This window comes from Scyliorhinus torazame, chromosome 10, assembly GCF_047496885.1.
Source record: "Scyliorhinus torazame isolate Kashiwa2021f chromosome 10, sScyTor2.1, whole genome shotgun sequence".
Classification (NCBI taxonomy): Eukaryota; Metazoa; Chordata; class Chondrichthyes; order Carcharhiniformes; family Scyliorhinidae; genus Scyliorhinus; species Scyliorhinus torazame.
In genome coordinates, this window is record NC_092716.1 from 50,668,847 (window position 1) to 50,688,139 (window position 19,293).

A 19,293-nucleotide genomic window follows, 5' to 3' on the forward strand; every position below is an offset into this window, starting at 1 on the left:
TAGTGTTGTGTATTTCTGTCTGCCCTTCCCCTGACTCTCACTCTTTCCTGAGTCGCTATTGGCCTCGTACAGGTCTTGGAACCGGCTGACAAATTGCCCCCATGCTTTGAGGAAGCCCTCCTCCGACCCTCTGATGGTGTACTTGATCTTCTCCAGATGGAGAAATTCCACCAGGTCTGCCAGGCGATCAGCAGCTGTGGGTGGTGGTGCTGCTAATCGGCCCTTTTCCCCACGTGCAGCTTTGGCTGTTCTGATAGCCCAAAGATTGCCACACTCTGACATGGCTTCACCCTCTTTCCCCCACAACCTTGGATATTGCCTCGAAGCAGGCTGTCCAGAGCCTGACAAGTCTGTGGCAAGTCCAGAGCATTTGGGTGTGGTTGGTTGGGCCTCCCTACCACCGTTCGCATTTATCCTCCACCTCCTGTCTCCCATGTAAAAATTCCTAACTGTTAGCATTCTCCAGTCCTGTCTCCATTTTGTGAAAGTGGTGTCGAGCATGGCTGGTGGGAGTTTGTGGTTTCCGCAGATGGGAGCCATGGGGGAACATCTCGATCAAACCAAAATGTTGCCTCATCTGGTTCCATATCTTTAGCGTATCTATCACCACTGGGCAGGATGTATATTTCATTGGGGGGGATAGGAGCGCTGCCGTGGCGAGGCCGCGGAGGGTTGTTCCATTGCAGGAAGACTCCTTCATACTTGCCCATTCCGTGGTGGGTTCACGTATCCGTCCCAACACACTCTCTGCCATTGCTGCCCAGTGGTAATATTGTAGATTCAGTAGTGCCAGACAGCCCATGACTTTTTCCCTCTGCAGTGTTGATTTGGGGATTCATGGATTCTTACCCCCCACACACAAACGCCATGATCATTTTATCAATGCTGTGGAAGAAGGCCTTGAGGTTGGAGATTGGTATAGATCTCAAGAGGCACCTCGGCAGTACATTCATTTTGATTGTCTGCACCCTTTATAAAGAAGACCATGGTGGACATTCCCGACATTGACACACACCGACTGATTATATGCATACAGGACCCGCTAACTCACCGATCAAACCTTGGAACAGGGAAAAAGGCGGGCATGGCTCGGGAACTGGGAACATTCATGGAACAGATGGGGGGGCGGAGGACCCATGGTGGTTCCTACACCCCGGCAAGAGGGAATTCTCGTTCTTCTCACTGGTCCACAAAGTATACACCCGGATCGACGACTTTGCAGTGGGGAAATCGGTGCTTCCAGGAATAGTAAGAGCGGAATACTCCGTGATAGTCACCTCTGACCACGCTCCATACTACAAGGATGTGAGGTTGGACACCGACCTCTTGGCTGACAAGGCCTTCTGCCAGAAAACATCACAGGCCATAGCCGAGTACGTTACTAATAACCAGGTCTTTCTGATAATACAACCAAATGCTGTAGTGATGAAATTGAGCATGTGCTTCATGTGAAATTAGAGATGTGGGAAAACTGCAGATTGACTCCACAGATAATAGTGGCCACTGCCAGCTCTTGGCTGATGGCAGCTATTTTGATGGGGATTCTATCATTTCTTCTTCTGTGAAGAATTGTCCCATCATACGAGCAGAGAGGAAAGCTTTTGTGTCACAGCTGCTTATCTGAAGGAAGACCCATCTTAACTGGACCAATTGCACAGAAAGACGTCTTGCAACACCTAGGTTAAAGTCCAACAGATTTGTTTGGAATCACTAGCTTGCGGAGTGCAGCTCCTGAGTGATTCATTTGATGAAGGAGCTGCACTCCGAAAACTGGTTATTCCAAACAAACCTGTTGGATTTTAACCTGGTGTTGTAAGACTTCTTAGTGTGCCCACCCCTGTCCAACGCCGGCACCTCCACATCATGATCAGAGAAGCCAAAGGATTTGGGAGTACGGTGGAAGAACAGAATCCTGACATCCTCCAGGTCGACCACTGTACCTTGAACTGTGAAGCCTTTGTTGCCAAAACTATGTCATCTGCGTTAACTGCAGTATTAGATCAACAGTTAAAATTGTCAATTATGTGAAGTCACATCTTTTGAAATCATGCTTGTTTACTATTTTGTGTGAAGAGAATTGAGTACCAGGGTTTACTCCAGCACACAAGTGTGAATGTTGTGTCAGTGGAAAGGTCTCTTGTGGTTAAGCTCCATAATTCTCAGTTTTCAACTCTGCATGAATTGCCACACTAATCTATAATATGTGATGATTCTTGGTGTGCTAAGCCTGCATATCTTTCAGATATATTCAGCCATCTGAATGAGCTGAATGTTTTTACTACCATAGATCAACTTCAAGGCTTCAGATCAAAACTGGCCCTTTGGCAGGAAAAGTGGCAAGTGTATTGATTGAGATGTTCAAGCTGGCGTCAGCATACCCTGCTGCCAAAACATTCTACCTAATCTTCACACATCTTAAGACACTATAGAAGTTCGAATGCTACCTATCCTCCATGAGTGTGGAAGATTGGCTGAGTAGAGAGCTCAGGATGGATCGTACACTGAAACTGAAGCTTGCAGAGATATCTCTGGGTGTATTTTGGTTGCTTGTGAGACCAGAATATCTATCTATTTCAGATGGTGCTATAGCAGTAGCACCTTGCTGTTTCCCAACCTATCTATGCATGTTGATGTTCTCAACAGTGGCTTATGTGAAAAACAAAGTAGGGAGCGCCTGTTGGTGACGCAAGACCTGTGAGTTGCCTGCCATAAGTTCCTGGGATCAAGAAACTGCTCACAGAAGCAGGCCCAGATGTCACATTAATGTTGTCAGTAAGATGCTGCTCCGTATTTTCATTTATGAACTTTCACATTGAAAAATGTAGACTTTAAAAACTGAAAAAATTTAAATCTTCAATGGGAAACATTTTTAAATTGTTTGTTTTCAATTTTAAAAAATTGCATTTTGAGATGCAACTGGTAATGAGACTTTCATTGTATATTTGAACTTATTAAAATCGTATTAGATGGTGGCTTGACGGATTTTGGGAGGTTTTGGAGATGAGTCTTTTTCAAGAGGGGAGTTCAGTTCATTTCAGAGGGCAGACGTCCTGTTGGTTGAATTGGATATTCTGAATTCTCCCTCTGACCCGAACAGGTGCCAGAATGTGGCGACTGGGGGCTTTTCATAGTAACTCCATTGCAGTGTTCATGTAAGCCTACTTGTGACAATAAAGATTATTATAGTTGGTGAAAATAGGAGGTGACTCAATTTAGTTTAAAAGTGAGCCATAGAACATAGAACAGTACAGCACAGAACAGGCCCTTCGGCCCTCGATATTGTGCCGAGCCTTGTCCGAAACCAAGATCAAGCTAGCCCACTCCCTGTCATTCTGGTGTGCTCCATTTGCCTATCCAATAACCGCTTGAAAGTTCCTAAAGTGTCCGACTCCACTATCACAGCATGCATCCATTCCACACCCTAACCGCTCAGTAAAGAACCTACCTCGGACATCCCTCCTATATCTCTCACCCTGAACCTTATAGTTATGCCCCCTTGTAACGGCTACATCCACCCGAAGAAATAGCCTCTGAACGTCTCCCTCATCATCTTATAAACCTCTATTAAGTCGCCTCTCATCCTCCTCCACTCCAAAGAGAAAAGCTCTAGCTCCCTCAACCTTTCCTCATAAGACCTATCCTCCAAACCAGGCAGCATCCTGGTAAATCTCCTTTGCACCCTTTCCAATGCTTCCACGTCCTTCCTATAGTGAGGTGACCAGAACTGCACACAATACTCCAAATGTGGTCTCACCAGGGTCATGTACAGTTGCAGCATAACCCCACGTCTCTTAAAACTCAAACCCCCTGTTAATAAACGCTAACACACTATAGGCCTTCTTTATGGCTCTATCCACTTGAGTGGCAACCTTCAGAAATCTGTGGACATGAACCCCAAGATCTCTCTGTTCCTTCACATTCCTCAGAACCCTGCCGTTGACCCTGTAATCAGCATTCAAATTTTTTCTACCAAAATGAATCACCTCACATTTATCAGGGTTAAACGCCATCTGCCATTTTCCAGCCCAGCTCTGCATCCTATCGATGTCTCTTTGCAGCCTACAACAGCCCTCCACCACATCCACTACTCCACCAATCTTGGTGTCATCAGCAAATTTACTGGCCCACCCTTCAGCCCCCTCCTCCAAGTCATGATAAAAATCACAAATAGCAGAGGACCCAGCACTGATCCCTGTGGTACACCACTGGTAACTGGTCTCCAGTCTGAGAATTTTCCAACCACCACCACCCTCTTGTCTTCTATGTGATAGCCAGTTACTTATCCAATTGGCCAAATTTCTCTCTATCCCACACCTCCTTACTTTCTTCATAAGCGGACAATGGGGAACCTTATGAAGCACCTTACTAAAATCCATGTATACGACATCAACTGCTCTACCTTCATCTACGCACTTAGTTCTTTTTGTGTTTAAAAAAAAAAAATTTTATTCTCCTTTTTCACATTTTCTCCCACATTTACATCCATCAACAATAAACAATAATCAGCAAGATATGTCAGTCCCCATAATAACAACGATCCCATCTACCCACCAACCCCCCAAACCTCAACCCGCATGTTTACATAAACAAATGACGAAAAGGAATCAGGGATTACCCGCAGTCACCCTTAATCTTACACAGCTCTCTCTCTCCTCCTCCCGTCCACTGCCTCTTGTAAAACTCCTCCTCCCAACCTCTGTTCCTTCCCCCCCAACTTTTCACCCCGGCTAGACCACTCGGACCCTGTTCTGCCAGGCTCCGATGGCCGCAGCCCCTCCCCCCACCTCACTCCCGTTCACTGGCTGGCTTAAACCGGCCAGCGTGGAGGCCTCTGCCCGGGTCCCTTTCCCACTTGCCTGGCCCTAGGAAAGTCCAAAGATCCCCTTTTAGCACACACACCCCGCATATCCACCTACACCCCAAAGAACTCTCATTTCGAGTGAAAGTCCCGTCCCTTCATCTACACACTTAGTTACCACCTCAAAGAATTCAATCAAATTTGTGAGGCAAGACTTGCCCTTCACAAATCCGTGTTGACTATCCCGGATTAAGCTGCATCTTTCCAAATGGTCATAAATTCTATCCTTCAGGACCTTTTCCATTAACTTACTGACCACTGAAGTAAGACTAACCGGTCTATAATTACCAGGGTCATTCTTATTCCCTTTCTTGAACAGATGACCAACATTTGCCACTCTCCAGTCCTCTGGCATTATCCCCGTGGACAGTGAGGACCCAAAGATCAAAGCCAAAGGCTCTGGTACCTCATCCCTTGCCTCACAAAGAATCCTTGGATATATCCCATCTGGCCCAGGGGACTTGTCGACCCTAAGGTTTTTCAAAATTGCTAATACATCCTTCCTCAGAACATCTACCTGTTCCAGCCTACCCGCACTCTCATCCTCAAAAACACGGCCTCTCTCCTTGGTGAACACTGAAGAAAAGTATTCATTCAACGCCTCTCCTATTTCTTCTGACTCCATGCACAAGTTCCCACTACTGTCCTTGACCGGCCCTAACCTCAGCCTGGTCATTTATTTCTCACATAAGAGTAAAAAGCCTTGGGGGGGTTTTCTTGATTCGACCCGCCAAGGACTTCTCATGCCCTCTCCAAGCCCTTTTTTTTTTTAGTTCATTGGATTGGATTGGATTTGTTTATTGTCACATGTACCGAGGTACAGTGAAGTATTTTTCTGCGAGCAGCTCAACAGATCATTAAGTACATGAGAAGAAAAGGGAATAAAAGAAAATACATAATAGGGCAACACAACGTATACAATGTAACTACATAAGCACTGGCATCGGATGAAGCATACAGGGTGTAGTGTTAATGAAGTCAGTCCATAAGCCGGGTGGGAGGGATCTTTGATTATGCTGCCTGCTTTCCCCAGGCAGCGGGAGGTGTAGATGGAGTCAATGGATGGGATGCAGGTTTGTGTGATGGACTGGGCGGTGTTCACCACTCTCTGAAGTTTCTTGCGGTCCTGGGCCGAGCAGTTGCCATACCAGGCTGTGATGCAGCCCGATAGGATGCTTTCTATGGTGCATCTGCAAAAGTTGGTAAGGGTTAATGTGGACATGCCGAATTTCCTTAGTTTCCTGAGGAAGTATAGGCGCTGTTGTGCTTTCTTGGTGGTAGCGTTGATGTGGGTGGACCAGGACAGATTTTTGGAGATGTGCACCCCTAGGAATTTGAAACTGCTAACCATCTCCACCTCGGCCCCGTTGATGCTGACAGGGGTGTGTACAGTACTTTGCTTCCTGAAGTCAATTACCAACTCTTTAGTTTTGCTGGCATTGAGGGAGGGATTGTTGTCGCTACACCACTCCACTAGATTCTCTATCTCCCTCCTGTATTCGGACTCGTCGTTATTCGAGATCCGGCCCACTATGGTCGTATCGTCAGCAAACTTGTAGATGGAGTTGGAACCAGGTTTTGCCACGCAGTCGTGTGTGTACAGGGAGTAGAGTAGGGGGCTAAGTACGCAGCCTTGCGGGGCGCCGGTGTTGAGGACTATTGTGGAGGAGGTGTTGTTGTTCATTCTTACTGATTGTGGTCTGTTGGTCAGAAAATAGAGGATCCAGTTGCAGAGTAGGGAGCCAAGTCCTAGGTTTTGGAGCTTTGATATGAGCTTGGCTGGGATTATGGTGTTGAAGGAGGAGCTGTAGTCAATAAATAGTCATTCCTTGCTACCTTGTAATCCTCAAACTACCCAACTGAACCTTGTTTTCTCATCCTTGCACACGCTTCCTTTTTCCTCTTGACAAGACATTCAACCACTTTTGTGAACCATGGTTCCCTCACACTGCCATTTCCTCCCTGCCTGACAGGGACATGCCTATCAAGGAAATGCAGCATTTGTTCCTTGAACAAGCTCCACTTTTCATTTGTGCCTTTCCCTGACAGTTTCTGTTCCCATCTTATGCTCACTAATTCTTGCCTAGTCGCATCATAATTACCCCTCCCCCAATTATAAACCTTGCCCTGCCATATGTCCCTATCCCTTTCCATTGCAATAGTGAAAGACACCGAATTGTGGTCACTATCTCCAAAGTGCTCTCCCACAAACAAATCTAACACTTCACCCGGTTCATTACCCAGTACCAAAACCAATGTTGCCCCCCCCCCCCCTCTTGTCGGTCTATCCACATTGTGTTAGGAAACAGTCTTGCACACACTGTACAAAAACTGCCCCATCCGAACTGTTCGACCTATAGAGGTTCCAATCAATATTTGGAAAGTTAAAGTCACCCATGACAACTACCCTGAGACCTCCACACCTATCCATAATCTGTTTTGCAATTTCTTCCTCCACATCTCTATTACTATTTGGGGGCCTATAGAAAACCCATAACAACGTGACCGCTCCTTTCATATTTCTAACTTTGGCCCATATTACCTTAGTAGGCAGAACCCCTTCGAACTGCCTTGCTGCAGCCGTTAAACTATCGTTGATTAACAATGCTACTCCTTCACCTCTTTTACCACCTTCCCTATTCTTACTGAAACATTTATACGCTGGATCTTCCAGCAACCATTCCTGTCCCTGTTCTAACCATGTCTCTGTAATAGCCACAACATCATAGTCCCAAGTACCAATCCACGCTCCAAGTTCACCTACCTTATTCCGGATGCTCCTTGCATTGAAGTAGACACACTTCAACCCACCTTTCTGTCTGCCGGTACACTCCTGCGACCTTGATACCCTCCTCAGTACCTCATTACTCTCAACACTGGCTTCTGGACTACAGCTCGTTTTCCCATCCCCCTGACAAATTAGTTTAAACCCCCCCCACCGAAGAGCGGTAGCAAATTTGCCTCCCAGGATATTGGTGCCCCTCTGGTTCAGGTGCAAACCGTCCTGTCTGTACAGGTCTCACCTTCCCCAGAATGTGCTCCAATTATCCACTTAACTGAAACCCTCCCTCCTACACCATCCATGCAGCCATGTGTTTATCTGCACTCTCTCCCTGTTCTTCACCTCGCTAGCACGTGGCACCGGCAACAAACCAGAGATGACAACATGGTTTATCCTGGCTCTCAGCTTCCACCCTAGCTCCCTAAATTCCTGTTTTAAATCCCCGTCCCTTCTCTTACCTATGTCGTTGGTACCAATGTGTACCACGACTTGTGACTGTTCCCCCTCCCCTTTAAGGGTTCTGAAAACACGGTCCGAGACGTCACGGACTCTGGCACGCGGGAGCCAACATGCCATCCGTGAGTCTCTTCCGTTGCCACAGAACTGTCTATCTGTCCCTCTAACTATCGAGTCCCCAATAACTATTGCTCTCCTGCTCTCCCTCCTTCCCTTCTGAGCCACAGAGACGGACTCAGTGCTGGAGATCCGTTCACCATGGCTTACCCCTGGTAGGTCGTCCCCCTCAACAGTATCCAAAGCGGTATACTTGTTACTGAGGGGAAAGACCACAGAGGATCCCTGTACTGACTGCTTCCTCCCAGCCCCTCTGACCGTCACCCATCTATCTTGATTCTTTGGAGTAACTACATCCCTGAAGCTACTATCTGGTATCACCATCTCTGCCTCCCGAATGATCCGAAGTTGCTCCAGTTCCCTAACATGGTTTTTGAGGAGCTAGAGATGGGGGCACTTCCCACAGGTGAAATCCACAGGGACACTGACGGCGTCTTTCACCTCAAACATTCTGCAGGAGGAACATTGCACTGCCTTCCCTGTCATCCCCTCTAGATAAAACAAGAAAAAGAAAGAGCTTTCACTCTACCCCTTTGGTTATAGGAGGTGGAAGGGTGGGGGACAATACAAGTGCAGTGTCCAGGGTTTAGGAACCGCCCAATTTAAATACAGGTAAAAATAAAACACTTAACCAGCAACCATTGCGCCCCGCACGAGAACAGCAATCCGCTGTTATGGGCCCGCGCAAACAATTTAAATCCTTACTACTTACCCAGCAGTCACTCTGTCCTCACTCCGACCGGATTCAGCTGGAAACTCCCAACAGTAAGTTTAACATTTTTTTTTACTTTGTGCCATGATGCACAAAAGACTGGTAACCACTGCTCTTTGGATCCAACCATCTATTTCTGTTTCTATAAGTACGTTGTTGGTAAATCAAAGTGATTGATCTCAGTTAGTGCATATATTAGACTCTGAAATGAGGTGGGAAAACATTTGTGGTAGAAAAGTGGGAACCATAGATCTAAGTCATCTGTTCCTTACAGGCATGCCGCAATTAGCATATTTTATGTATCAAATTACTCGTCATGCATTATGTTCCAATGTACTATTTTCCACAAGAAATACATCTAATTTGAATGATATCAGTGCTGTCTGCCTCTGCCATCTCTTTATTTGACCCTGAGATGAGATTCTGGCACTGAGACTGCCTGTTTCCATCTCCATAAAATTATCTGTTTCTGCCCCTATCTCAGCTAAGCATCTCCTTTTGCCACTTCTGCACTTAATTATTCCAATGCACTTGTGGCTGACCACCTGTATTCTAGTCGTTGTAAACTTGAGGCCACCCAAGGCTCTGCCTGTGTCCTTATTCCAAGTTCTGTTCACCCAGCATCCTGCTGTCATTAACCTCCACTGGTTCTTCGAGAAGCAACGTCTTGATTTTAAAGTTTTCTTCCTGCTTTTAATTTCCCTTGTTGGTCTTGCCCACCTCGGTAATCTTTTCTTGCTCCATACCCCTTTGCTTACCTAATTTTGGTCTCGAGCATCCCTGATTTTAACTGTTCTACCAACAAGGTCACAAGTCCTGGAATTCCATCTCCAAACCTCTTGTCTCTACATTTCTTTCCTTCTTTACGTCGCTCCTTAAAATCTACCTCTTTGACCAAGCTTTTAGCCATCTCCCCTAATGTTGTCTTGTGTGGCTCGATGATAAATTTTGCCTTGCCTCTCATGTGAAACATCTCGGAATGTTCTATTACATAAGGTGCTACATTAATACCAGTTGTTATTGTGGCTTTGAACTCCTTGTCATTTATTAAACAAAATAGATCCTAAAATAAGTACCTCGGGTGGCCCACTGGTCACATTTTCCCAGGCTGAAGTCAATCGGGGTCTATTGGTCAACCAATTAGTTTTCATTGTATATAAAGTCCACTGATTTCAGCTTGATTATTTTTGCCGTTGGAGCTGCATCAAAGGCAAGACTACTCCTTCATGTACCCATATTGGCTATCTTGCCTGATTCTACTATGTTATGACAGCAGATGTTAATTGCTGAGCAAACCAAATTCCTGAGTGAAATGTGGTTTACACTTTTTTTCATATTCTGGAAATGAGAAGAACACTTAACTCAACAGATAAGTGTAGTCCAGTGTTTCTTTTCTGATTTTGAAAAATAAAATGTAAAAGATTTATTAGCAAGAAAAAAAGAGAACTCCTCTCCCCCCCCCCCCCCCCCCCCCCCAAAGACTCCATACTTTGTCAGACCCACAAGTAAACACCTTCCAGGCAACACTCCCATAAAAATGTTTAATTCTCAAAATCCAGTAACATTATCCAAGGGAAAACTGCTGTCACTTTAACAATGACCTCTCAAACTCTCCTCTCTGCTGTGGAAATCCAAGTAACTTCAGAACAAGACTGCTTTTTGCAGCACAGACCTTTCTGCAAAATAGGATGACTGACTTAAACTTTACCTTCTCTTGGCTGTTTACAGGAGGTCATTTCCACAAAACCAACCCTCGATCAGCTCAACATCATCTTGTTTCTTCAATTTCATTCTCAGCACTTAAACTTTTCCAAATTGTAAAAACCTTTCATGCCTTTCCTATTGCGCCCACTTAGGGGTCAAATAAAATGTAATAACCTTCCCTTGTTTATAATGAAACCGTTGCAAGCTGAAAAAGTCTGTTACTCCCCGTTGAAACTTCAGCTTAAAAAAAACAGGACCCTATCTCTCCTAATGCAAATTCCTAAACTTATTTTCTTGTAATACTGCTTGACTGTCGCTTCATTGCAAATGCACGCATCTCTATTCCTTTTCTCTCAACTGTTCCATCCAAATGGTCTCCGACCACGGCAGCACAGTTGCTTCACCGCTCCAGGGTCCTAGGTTTGATTCCTGGCTTGTGTCACTCTCTGCGGAGTCTGCACGTTCTCCCCATGTCTGCGTGGGTTTTCTCTGTGTGCTCCGGTTTCCTCCCACAGTCCAAAGGTGTGCGGGTTAGGTGGATTGGCCATGCTAAATTGCCCTTAGTGTCCAAAAAGATAAAGTGGGGTTACGGGGATAAGGTGGAGGTGTGGGCTTGAGTAGGATGCTCTTTCCAAGGGCAGGGGCACACTCGATGGGCCGAATGACCTCTTCTGCACTGTAAATTCTACGATTCTGAGTCTTTATCCAACTTGATTAAATAATTTGCATGCACACACCTTTGTTTGCTGAATAAACAATACTCCCCTAAAATATTACAAAAAATCTATTCTCGCCTAGCAGAGACAATTCTGTATTTGTAATCATATTAATATCTTTATTGCTACAGCTCTTTTATAAATACAGAATTTCTGGTTATTTTTTTTTCATTAAGGGCTTCAACTTTGGGATGCAAAAACATACTGCACAAAGCTGTTATAAAAAGCCAAATACTGTGGATGCTGGAAATCTGATATAAAAACAAAACGTGGGCTGCATGGTGGTGCAGTGGTTAGCACTGCTGCTACACAGCACTACGGGTCTGGGTTCGATCCTAGCCCTGGATCACTGTCCGTGTGGAGATTGCACATTCTCCCCGTGTCTGCCTGGGTCTCACCCCCACAACCCAAAAGATGTGCAGGTAGGTGGTTTAGTCCCTTAATTGGGGAAACAAAACCTCCGAAAATGCTGGAAAAACTGAGCAAGTCGAGAGAGAAACAAAGTTATGTTTAGACGCTGAAACGGAGGAAGAGTCATTCAGATTCTTGCGTTGCTGTTCCTCTCCACAGATGCTTCCAGACTGGATGGGTTTTTCCAGCACTTTCTGTTTTCATTACATAAAGCTGTCCATCTGTAAAAACAGATTTAGCAATAAAAATACAGATTTTGCCTTGTCTTGTTTATAGTCATTGAATGTAGAAGTTTTGTTGGAAATTATTGTCTCCAGAGTTGAAAGACAGTTTTATACCTGATGGGGAAAAAAACACATTAAAGCTCTGCATGTGTGATAACACAGGTTTTAATATAAATTACAGTTTGTAACCACTTCCCTGAAACAATCCTATCCCAGTTTAGCAGAATGCAATAAACAAAATTAGGTTTTGAAAGAGATTCACTGGCATTGAAAGCTAAACCTACCCCATGTTGACACTGCTTACATTAAGCTTAATTTACTGTAATATACTGGGCTTAAAAAATGGCGCTGTTGCTGCCACTCCCTAAAGACAAGAGATTTGCATCTAATCAGCACTGCACTCTCTTGTCTTTTGAATATCCCAAAGCACCTCAAATGGAATTAGAATCTAGTGCAGTCCTGTGAAATAATGTAACCGTTTTGAGAAGCACATGATTCCCTAACAGCACAACACAGTAAGGTGTTTTAAAAATTGCAATAAGTAACCACTTCCCTGAAACAAATTGCATACATGACAGATGAGAAGAGCCGCACCTGGTTTACAGAGGACTGACCGTACACATGACTCTAGGTACCCTGTATTAAATGAATCAATTACAAGGCTTTAAAATATTTTAATTAATTAACCTATCCTATATGTGCAGGACAACTCGCTCACCAAGGATTCTGCAAAACAAGGCTTACAAACCTGACAATTGTCTTTTTTTGAGTCTTCCTCTGCAGGTTTAGTGGACAAATCCCTGGACAGTAATGATTCCTTGAAAGTTTAATGGTATTATACGTTTCTCTTTGTTGCTGAGTAGCTCTCTCTATGTCAGGTGGTGTGTAGGCCCCTAGGTTGTCCATCTCTTATTGGATAAGCATAAAAATCAAATAGCGGGAAGACTAAAGCCATTGTCTTCAATTCTTGCCACCAACTCCCTTCCTCTGATGATCTGATGCTGAATTAGACTGTTTGAAACTTGGCCATTCTATTTGATGCTGTGCTGAGCTCCAATCTCCCATCTGTGATATCAAACATTTTTTTTTCAACCCAAGCAGCATCAGTTGTCATATCCTCACAAAGCTCCCACTCCATCCTTTGATCTTTTTCTAAACATAACTAAATAAACTTCTTCATTCACTTCTCTTGACATATTCCCTTCAAACAGGCAGGAGAACTTTTATTGCTTTTCTAATCTATTCAATCATATTGTATTTCTAACCATTCTGGCATAGTCTGGTGGCATTTAAAGATTTTGCCTTATGCAATAAGTAGGATTGATTTATCAGCTTTGCCTATTTTGTGCACAGTGATTTCAAAAGAATAATGTACAAAAGACCAATGGCACTGTGTCTCCATGGTATGTTTTTTAATGTCTTACTTAAAAATTAGCTTTGTGCAAATCAACCCAACAGCTGTTTTTGAATGTGTATCATAGAATCATTGAATTTACAGTGCACCGAGTCTGCACCGGCCCTTGAAAAGGGCATCCTTCTTAAGCCCACACCTCCACCCTATCCCAGTAACCACACCTAACCTTTTGACGAGAACTGTTTCATTTCTCGGTCTAATTTCTGGTGCAACCATCATGGGAATTTATTTTGACAATTTACACTTTGGAAATCCTGGTTGGGTAAATCTGCTAACTGATTCATGAAATATATCATCAAGAATGGCAGTAGATATTACAGAGGCATTTTCAGGTTATATCCATAAAATTCATTAAATTCACAGTTTACGCTTAAATGTTACATTATGTTGGTATGTCATTAAGTTTTTGTCAGGGAACATTACAAAAAATGCCAATCTCATAATTTATAGTTCTTGTGATCAAATTTTAAATACAGTATTAAAAATGGCTGACTGCACATGGTGCAGCAAAGGCAATAGGTCCTATTGGATTGCTGAAGAAGTGTGCTCTAGGATCACCGTACGGTGTCTCTAGCCAGTGTTCCAGTATTACTACTATGTCCTGTCCACAAGGAGGAGGACCCATTCTAATATGACCAACTACCTCATTAACAATGTGATAGAAGGTATCATCTACAAAACTATATCAAGTGGCACTTGCTCACCAATATCCTGCTTACAATGTTAGTTTTGGGCTCACCAGGATTACTCGAGCTCAAAACTCATTAGCGCCCCGGACAAAATGTGTACAACAGGACTGAATTCCAGAAGTAAGGTGCGAGACTGACTGCCCTCGAAAGTGTTTGGCTCAGCTGTGGAGCTACGAAGCCCTAATAAATTGAAGACCGTTGGGATCGTGAAAAATTCCACTTGCTGGAATCATACATGGCACAAACAAAAAGTGGTTGTTGGGAGGCCAGCTACTCTGCTCCAGGAAATCATATTGGCATCGGCTCAACCAACTGTTTTAACTACCTCTATTGTGGATTATATTAAAAATGTAACGTTCTGTTTCCATTTCAGATGATTATGGGGTTGTTTCATTTCCACTTAGTTTAATATGTCTGTGTTTACAAATACACGCTTGAACTTTTAACCCAGATGCGAGGCTCTTAAAATCAAGAAAGCCCTCATTTTAAATTGCCATGGTGGAGCTATATGCTGGAAGACAAACTGGTGGTGGTGGTTGGTGGGTGGGATTTCAGGGAAAAAAGCTGACCTGGAGATTGCAGTCATCCAGTCAGTTGTGTCGACCGAGAGAAGGGAATTCTGTATGTTTAGGGAGTAAAAGAGGATTGGATTGGATTGGATTTGTTTATTGTCACGTGTACCGAGGTACAGTGAAAAGTATTTTTCTGCGAGCAGCTCAACAGATCATTAAGTACATGAGAAGAAAAGGGAATAAAAGAAAATACATAATAGGGCAACACAACGTATACAATGTAACTACATAAGCACTGGCATCGGATGAAGCATACAGGGTGTAGTGTTAATGAAGTCAGTCCATAAGAGGGTCATTTAGGAGTCTGGTGACAGTGGGGAAGAAGCTGTTTTTGCGTCTGTTCGTGCGTGTTCTCAGACTTCTGTACCTCCTGCCCGATGGAAGAAGTTGGAAGAGTGAGTAAGCTGGGTGGGAGGGATCTTTGATTATGCTGCCCGCTTTCCCCAGGCAACGGGAGGTGTAGATGGAGTCAATGGCTGGGAGGCAGGTTCGTGTGATGGACTGGGCGGTGTTCACGACTCTCTGAAGTTTCTTGCGGTCCTGGGCCGAGCAGTTGCCATACCAGGCTGTGATGCAGCCCGATAGGATGCTTTCTATGGTGGGCTAGAGAATTGGGTAAGACCAAGCAGTTCCATAAAGAGGTCCAGCTATACAATTGATGCCAAGGGAATGTCTACTTGTGTCTCGTGGTTTGTGGCATGTGACTGTCAGTGATACCTATACTCTCTCAACCCAAAATATGTGCAGGGTAGGTGGATTGGTCATGCAAATTGCCCAATAATTGGGGAAAAAAGAATTGGGTACTCTAAATTTACATTTAAAAAAAAAAAAGAGACAAGTGGGTCAGGGTTTACAGAACCCCAAAGTGTTTCCAGAACCCCAAAGTGCTTCATGGGAGTTCAACCGACCCACAACTTTTAATAGATTGTGGTGTGGGAAGCACACTGCGTACTCTCCAGGTGTGATACAGCAGAACTGGACAAATGGTTTTTAAAAAAATATATATATTTATTAAAGTTTCTTAACACAATTTTTCTCCCTTACAAACAATAACACCCCCCGGTAACAAAAGAACAAGAAATTGCACAGAGCAAGAGAAATACATGGTAAAATGATAAGTTTACATAGCTTTGTACACTGGCTCTCTCCCGCACGTGCCAGTTTCCCCAACCCTTAATGTTATCTCTTGCTCATCCACCCTCCCAGGCAATCCCCCGTTCTCCCCCCCCCCCCCCCCCCCCCCCCGGTTGCTGCTGCTGACCGACCTTCCTCTAACGCTCCGCGAGATAGTCTAGGTACGGTTGCCACCGCCTGTAGAACCCCTGCGTAGACCTTCTCAAGGCAAACTTAATCCTCCAGCTTTATGAACCCAGCCATGTCGTTTATCCAGGCCTCCACGCTGGGGGGCTTTGCCTCCTTCCACATTAGCAAGATCCTTCGCCGGGCTACTAGGGACGTAAAGGCCAGAATGCCGGCCTCTTTCGCCTCCTGCACTCCCGGCTCGTCCACTGCTCCACATATTGCTAGCCCCCAGCTTGGCTTGACCCGGACTTTCACCACCTGAGATATTGCTCCTGCCACTCCTCTCCAGAACCCCTCCAGTGCCGGGCATGACCAAAGCATGTGGACATGGTTCGCCGGGCTCCCTGAGCACCTTCCACATCTGTCCTCCACCCCAAAGAACCTACTCAACCTCGCCCCCGTCAAGTGCGCTCTGTGAACCACCTTAAATTGTATCAGGCTAAGCCTGGCACACGAGTAAGAGGAATTAACCCTATCTAGGGCATCAGCCCACAGACCTTCCTCAATCCCCCCACCCCAGTTCCTCCTCCCATTTACCCTTCAGCTCCTCTACCAGCGCTTCCCCCTCTTTCATCTCCTGGTGTATTGCCGACACCTTGCCCTCCCCGACCCATACACCCGAGATCACCCTGTCTTGAATTTGTTGTGCCGGCAGCAATGGGAATTCCCTCACCTGTTGCCTCACAAACGCCCTCACCTGCATATATCTAAAGGCAGTTCCCGGGGGTATCTCAAACTTCTCCTCCAGTGCCCCTAGACTCGCAAACGTCCCGTCAATGAACAGGTCCCCCATTCTTCTAATCCCCGCCCGATGCCAGCTCTGACACCCCCCCCCCCCCCCCCGTCCATCTTCCCCGGGACAAACCGGTGGTTACCCCTGATCGGGGACCACACCGAGGCTCCCATTGTACCCCTGTGCCGTCTTCACTGGCCCCAGATCCTTAGCGTTGCCGCCACCACCGGGCTCGTGGTGTACCTTGTCGGCGAGAGCGGCAGCGGTGCCGTCATCAATGCCCCCAGGCTCATTCCTTTACAGGACGCCATCTCCATCCTCTTCCATGCCGCCCCCTCTCCCTCCATCACCCACTTGTGGATCATCGGCACATTTGCTGCCCAGTAGTTTCTCCCTAGGTTTGGCAGCGCCAACCCTCCTCGGTCCCTACTGCGTTCCAAGAACCCCCTCCTTACCCTCGGGGTCCTATTCGCCCCCACAAACCCCATTATACTCCTACCTACTCTCTTGAAAAAGGCCTTGGTGATCACGATGGGAAGGCACTGAAACACAAACAGAAACCTCTGAAGGACCACCATTTTGACCGACTGCACTCTACCCGCTAGCGAGAGAGGTAACATGTCCCATCTTTTGAAGTCCTCCATTTGCTCCACCAACCTTGTCAGATTCAGTTTATGTAGGGCCCCCCAACTCCTGGCTATCTGGATCCCCAGAGACCGAAAGCTCCCCTCTGCCCGCCTCAGCGGTAGGTCCCCTATCCCTGTTTCTTGGTCCCCTGCCTGTAATACAAAGAGCTCACTCTTCCCTACATTGAGCTTATAGCCCGAAAACTCCCCAAACTCCCTTAGAGTCTGCATGACCTCCACCATCCCCTCCATTGGATCCGCCACATACAGCAACAGGTCATACACATAAAGCGACACCCAATGCTCTTCTCCCCCTCGGACCACCCCCCTCCATTTATTAGACTCCCTCAATGACATGGCCAAGGGTTCGATCGCCAATGCAAACAACAGGGGGGGACAGGGGGCACCCCTGCCTCGTCCCTTGATACAGCCGAAAGTACTCCAACCTCCGCTGGTTCGTCACTACACTCGCCACCGGGGCTCTTTAAAGGAGCTTAACCCAACTGATAAACCCTCCCCCAAACCCAAACCTACGCAGCACCTCCCAGAGGTACTCCCACTCTAATCGGTCAAAGGCCTTCTCCGCATCCATAGCTGCCACTATCTCCGCCTCTCCCTCCTCCGATGGCATCATTATCACGTTTAAGAGCCGCCGCTCATTAGTGTTTAATTGCCTGCCCTTTACGAATCCCGTCTGGTCCTCGTGGATCACCCCCGGGACACAGTCCTCGATCCTCGTGGCCAGCACTTTTGCCAGCAACTTAGCATCCACATTGAGGAGCGGGATCAGCCTGTACGATCCACATTGCAGTGGGTCCTTGTCCCGCTTTAGGATCAAAGAGATTGTCGCTTCTGACATTGTCGGGGGCAGGGTCCCCTCCTCTCTTGCCTCATTAAAGGTCCTCACTAGTAGCGGGGCCAACAGATCTATGTACTTCCTGTAGAACTCCACCGGGAACCCGTCCGGTCCCGGGGCCTTCCCCGCCTGCATACTCCCCAAACCCTTGCTCAGCTCCTCAAACCCAATTGGTGCCCCCAAACCAGCCACCTCTTGCTCCTCCACCCTCTGGAATCTCAGTTGGTCTAGGAATCGTCTCATTCCCTCTTCCCCCGCTGGGGGCTGGGATCTGTACAGCTCTTCATAGAAGGCCTTAAATACCTTGTTTATTTTTGTCGCACTCCGAACCGTGGCTCCCCTTCCATCTTTGATTCCCCCTATTTCCCTCGCTGCCATCCTCTTACGGAGCTGGTGTGCCAGCATCCGACTAGCCTTTTCCCCATGCTCGTAGGTTGCCCCCTGCGCCTTCCTCCACTGTGCCTCCGCCTTCCCTGTGGTCAACAGGTCAAACTCCGTCTGGAGCCGTCGTCTTTCCCCAAGTAATCTCTCCTCCAAGGCCTCTGCGTATCTCCTGTCCACTCTCAAAATCTCCCCCACTAACCTCTCCCTTTGCATGCCCTCTATCTTCTCACTGTGAGCCCTGATGGAGATTAACTCTCCCCTGATCACCGCCTTCAACGCCTCCCATACCACCCCCACCCACACCTCCCCATTGTCGTTGGCCTCCAAGTACCTTACGATGCACCCCCTCACCTTCTCACACACCACCTCATCTGCCAGCAGTCCCACATCCAGCCGCCACAGCGGGCGTTGGTCCATCTCCTCTCCCAGCTCCAGTTCCACCCAGTGCGGGGCGTGATCCGAAATGGCGATGGCAGAATACTCCGTCCCCTCCACCCTCTGGATGAGCGCCCTGCCCAGAACAAAAAAAATCTATCCGGGAGTAGGCTTTGTGCACATGGGAGAAAAAAGAAAATTCCCTGGCCTGCGGCCTTGCAAACCTCCATGGGGCCACTCCCCCCATCTGATCCATAAACCCCCTAAGCACCTTGGCTGCCGCCGGCCTCTTTCCAGTCCTTGATCTGGAGCGGTCCAGTGCTGGGTCCAACACTGCATTGAAGTCCCCTCCCATTATCAGG

At 46.5% G+C, this 19,293-nt stretch overlaps 1 protein-coding gene across 3 annotated transcripts in view; it reads left to right on the forward strand.

The window, feature by feature from the left end:
- Positions 1 to 19,293, forward strand: part of ap1g1 (adaptor related protein complex 1 subunit gamma 1) — a 198,033-nt gene that overhangs the window by 20,272 nt on the left and 158,468 nt on the right. The window lies entirely within an intron of this gene.